General features: G+C 37.7%; 2 pseudogenes; both read right to left on the bottom strand.

Annotated features, from left to right (window-relative positions):
* Positions 1 to 374: 374 nt before the first annotated feature.
* On the bottom strand, positions 375 to 492 carry LOC112476867 (annotated as a pseudogene).
* Positions 493 to 883: 391 nt separating this feature from the next.
* LOC112476876 lies at positions 884 to 1,001 on the bottom strand (annotated as a pseudogene).
* Positions 1,002 to 4,882: the final 3,881 nt, after the last annotated feature.

Here is a 4,882-nt window from a genome sequence, read left to right as displayed (position 1 = left end):
ATAAATTTTATTCAGAAAACAAGTTTGGTTGATATACCTCTGCAATTAATTAAAAAACTTGGATTGTTAGAAAAGGACCTCATGCTTTTGGAGTCCAGTGAAATAAAATTGTATTACACCCTATCATGATTGGTATCTGTTGATTAGTTCTCCATTTGACAGGAACACCTGAGATATTAAAATTATAAGACCAGATTGATATACTATTATACTTATATAAAATGATGAATTAATTTTCTTAGTTGTACTACTAAAAGATTCATTTTCACTAAAAGGGCATGTATTTCTTAATTTATTTTTTAGGCAAGGGAACCCTTGGTTGACCTCATGGATTGCAAGGACCTTGTCAGTTTACAATCCCTTATTTTTTTTAGTCTACAAGCACCTGGTCTTCCTAGGTGGTCTCCCATCCAAGTACTAACCAGGCCCAACCCTGCTTAGCTTCCAAGATCAGACAGGATCAGGGTTGTTCAGGATAGCATGGCTATATAGTAAAAGAGTATTTAAAACAGAAGATTTATTATTAAATTTTATATCTAGAAAGATTTTATGAGAAGCACTGAAGATTTGGTATGGTTTAATAGTCATACTCATAGTTAACCATTTACCAAAAGGATCAATATTAAAAGTTACTTAATTTAAAGATAAAATTTATAGTAATAGTCTCTCATATTAAGGAGCTTTAATCACACTATGGGAGTATAAGTGGGAACAATGTATTTTCAAAAACCATTTTGCCCTAAATCTTAAAGTTGAACATTTTTATTCCCAATATTGGTCTGTAGTTTTTTTTCATATATATATGTATATAGGCGAAGCAACCCTTGGTTGACCTCATGGATTGCAAGGACCTTGTCAGTTTACAATCCCTTATTTTTTTTAGTCTACAAGCACCTGGTCTTCCTAGGTGGTCTCCCATCTAAGTACTAACCAGGCCCAACCCTGCTTAGCTTCCAAGATCAGACAGGATCAGGGTTGTTCAGGGTAGCATGGCTGTTTAGTAAAAGAGCATTTAAAACAGAAGATTTATTATTAAATTTCACATCTAGAAAGATTTTGTGAGAAGCATTGAAGATTTGGTATGGTTTAATGGTCATACTCATAGCTAACCATTTACCAAAAGGAACAATATTAAAAGTTACTTTAAAGATGAAATTTATAGTAATAGTCTCTCATATTAAGGAGCTTTAATCACACTATGGGAGTATAAGTGGGAACAATGTATTTTCAAAAACCATTTTGCCCTAAATCTTAAAGTTGAACATTTTTATTCCCAACTATCCAGTTATTTCACTCCTAGATATATGCCCTAGAAAAACTTTTGTGTGTATGCACCAAGAAATAGTCCAAAAATAATTCATGAAATCATTAACCATAAGAGCAAAAAACTGGAAACTCAAATGTCCATAGAAGAAGATGAATACATAAATTAAAGGATAATGACCCACTGGAATGTTATATAGCAGTGAAAAGGATTGAATTTTATGTAACAACATAAAAGGATCTAGAAGTATTTCACTCATTATATTATATTGAGTTAAAAAACAACTTCCAGAGGAACTTGATATACAGTAAGACATCCCTTTTATAATGCTCGAAACTAAGCAAAACTAAAAAATATATATATTACTTAGTGATGTAGATTTTTTAAAAGACAAGAGATGAAACTTTCATGAACTCTTTTGCATGTATAGTTTAAAAGGTTATACACATATGTGTATCTAAAGAACATTGGTAAAAGAGTCATACTCAATACTCAGTGCTTATATGCAGATGGCAGGAACAATTTAAGAATACAAATCAAATTGATAATTGGGAAATTTAAAAATGTGCAGAGGATTTCTATATGTATAAAAGGCTCAATTAAAATTTATCTGAGGGATTTTTACTACTCATTCAGAGGCTCAGCTGAATCACTTTGCATTTGATTTTTACAACTCTGTAATAAGTGGCAAAATCAAAAAGAAATGAGAATGTTGTGGAACAACATATTGGAAAACGGATTTGCTATCAAATCTTGTTTTAAACATATCTTAAACCGAAAAGCTACAACTCTGAAAGTTTCTTCTGAGAATATATTATTTTTAAAAGCTATTATTTTATGTCCTTTATACTTGCAAGGCCGACATGAGTGAATCCATAGTTGAGTATGGAAATTACCTGGAAACTATCACTATTATTGTATCTCATGAAAACCTAGGATTGCAATTAGCTCTCTGTTCATTACCATGTCACTTGCAATGGTAAAGTATTTGTATAATGTACATTCTATGGTACTATTTTCTTCTCTGTGAAATTCGGATAGTATTTTACTTTAGCAACAAATCTTTTAGGCTTTTATGTAGAGACAAAGGACAGTTAACTTGCACTTGTCTTCTGCCTCACAAATATTCTTAATGGGTGAGGTAAATACTCATAGCGCAGGGCTTGTCCCAAAGGTTAATGTCAGAATTGTGGAATAAGAAACTATTTTTTTTTTTTTGAGATTTCTGTAACAAATATCTACTTAAATGTCACTAGGAAAGTATGAAAATTAGACTAATCATCTCAGTATTACTGAGCAATCAATGGATGTTAAGAGTACTGAATTGGTGGTCAGAACTGAGAGTTCTTATTTGCTGAATTGTAATATCCATTTAACATCTTTGTGCCTCATTTTCCTTATATTTATAAACAGATAATAGCTATTCTTCCTCATAGGATTGTTTGAGAATGAGAATAAGTTGATATACATGAAAAACCTTTTAATCTCAAGGAACATGCAAATGTTAGTTTGTCATTAAAGGAAGGTCTTTTATATCGCTCAGATATGTTAAAATTCACAATGAACTATATCAAAAACTCATTTAAATCTTTAAAAATTTCTATGTAAATGACATGAATTTCTTAATAGAAATAGGAACATGTCTATAGGGTCTGATGTAAATGTCAAAGCGTATCTCCACAGAATCCTCGGGATATCTAGATTTATTAATCAAGTCAGCCCTCCTTTTGCTATTTAACCTCCAGAGAGACCAACGTGGTCTTCTCTTTATTAAGATATGGTGGAAACAAGGAAGTTATGCCTCTCATGAATATCTGTTATGGACAGGATGGATATGCTCCTAGGTTTGGAATTACACTGCTATTCCAGGGCCTAGTTTGACCTATAGTTCTGGAATCTTTATCAGGTTATCTGCAAGTTGCCTTTGCTATAGAGAAACAGATTCGTGTACAGAGAGGCTGATAATGCACCCAAAAGCCATTTGCTAACTTACAGTGAGAAGTACTGTAAACTCATCTTCATAATAACACAAATGCATTACTTTTGCTTTATAGTTCCTAAAGGCTTTTGAACTCATTATCTCAAGAGTTATGACTTTTGAACAGAATGACCTAATTTATTTCTAAAGCGTTTCTCTATCACGTGGAAAATACTGTAAAGTGCAAAGCAGAACAGGAGACAATATCTTAGTTGTTGAAAATAACATTCTTTTACAGTTCGTCATATTTCCTTCCTGTCTTTTCTGTGCATGTATAACTGAGATCACATAGTATATGCCATTTAAATGTCAAAGTTTTCATTTTTTTTTTTTCTGGTTATGATGGCAATTTGTGTCTTTTGCAAAAACTTTGAAAAAGCTATAGAAAACATACAAAAATCCAAAGTAGAAAATGAAAACCACATATAATTTACTTCTGCAGTTAACCACTATGAACATTTTGGTGTATTTCCTTCCAGTATTTAATTTATTTTAATTTATTTTTTAAACAGTCGGGATCATACCAAGGCAGCAGTGCTTGGGCAGCCTGTACGTTTCAGTCTAGCAGACTTGGAAGCTGCAGATCAGCACTCTTCTTCCTGGACAGGGGTAGTGAGAGTGAATATTTTCCTTTAAAGCTCACTTATTTCTATATTCTAAGCTGATTTGTGCATTGTTCTCTTCTTTTCCCAGCATCTTCAAGGCCACTGATACCTGCCCATATTTGAGCAAGTTATCTTTGATGGCTTCTGGAAGCCCACACTCTTCTCTGCGGCTGTTCGCGTGTTTATCTAAAGACTCCCGCCCGCACTTCACCTTCTGCTATGATTGAGGATGTGGTAGGAGGCCGCTAGTTTCGAGCTTCAAAAGGACCTTTAAACCAGAACAGCAGAGTCAGAGCTCCATGGCAGGGTCAGGAGCGCCTGATACTCCACTAGGTGTCTCTCCGTGGAACTGTTGCAATTAGGTAAGGCCTTCGTGGCTAAGTCTCCAACTCTTGGAACGCCAGCAGCTCTCCGAGAAGTCAGCCCATTCTTGCCCCTCCGGAGGTTAACGTCAGACCGCATTTCCTTGTGGCTGCGAGTCTTCATCTTCTGCTGTTCTCGGGAGGGTCTTTTCTAGACGCGAGAAGGCCCCAGGTTCGCTCTTCGCCTCTCGGGAGATCCCGGCAGGCCTTTGTCACAGAACACCGAAGGTCTGAGTCCCTCAGCCTCGCTTCGCGAGCCGGAAGAAGTGCGTCCCTTCTCGCTTGCCTTATGCCTGGCAAGGCGGGGACCGCACTATTGTGCCGACTGCTGGAGGGGGGGACGCTCATGTGCGGCTCTCTGCTTTCCAGCTGGCAGCAGTAGCTCCCGGGAAACCAACGTCCAGACTACCAAGATCAGCATTACATTGTCCTGGGAGCCCTTACAGGAGGGAGGGACGACCATCTACTCCACCTAGGCAGCGGAGGTGTCCCGTTTCTCCCTCTCAGTTCGCCTGCACCGCCCCGGGGTGCTGGAGCTCCAGCCGCTGCCAAGCTTCCTCAGCCTTTGACAGCTCGACCCGAGCACCTCGCGGCCTGGAGTCTAGGCTTGTGGGGCGGGGCGGGGCGGGGCGGGGGCGCGGGGGGGGGGGGGGGGCCGCGCCCGGGGGGGGGG

This window comes from Pteropus alecto, unplaced genomic scaffold (assembly GCF_000325575.1).
Source record: "Pteropus alecto unplaced genomic scaffold, ASM32557v1 scaffold81, whole genome shotgun sequence".
Lineage (NCBI taxonomy): Eukaryota > Metazoa > Chordata > Mammalia > Chiroptera > Pteropodidae > Pteropus > Pteropus alecto.
This window is presented reverse-complemented; position numbering and strand designations above follow the sequence as displayed.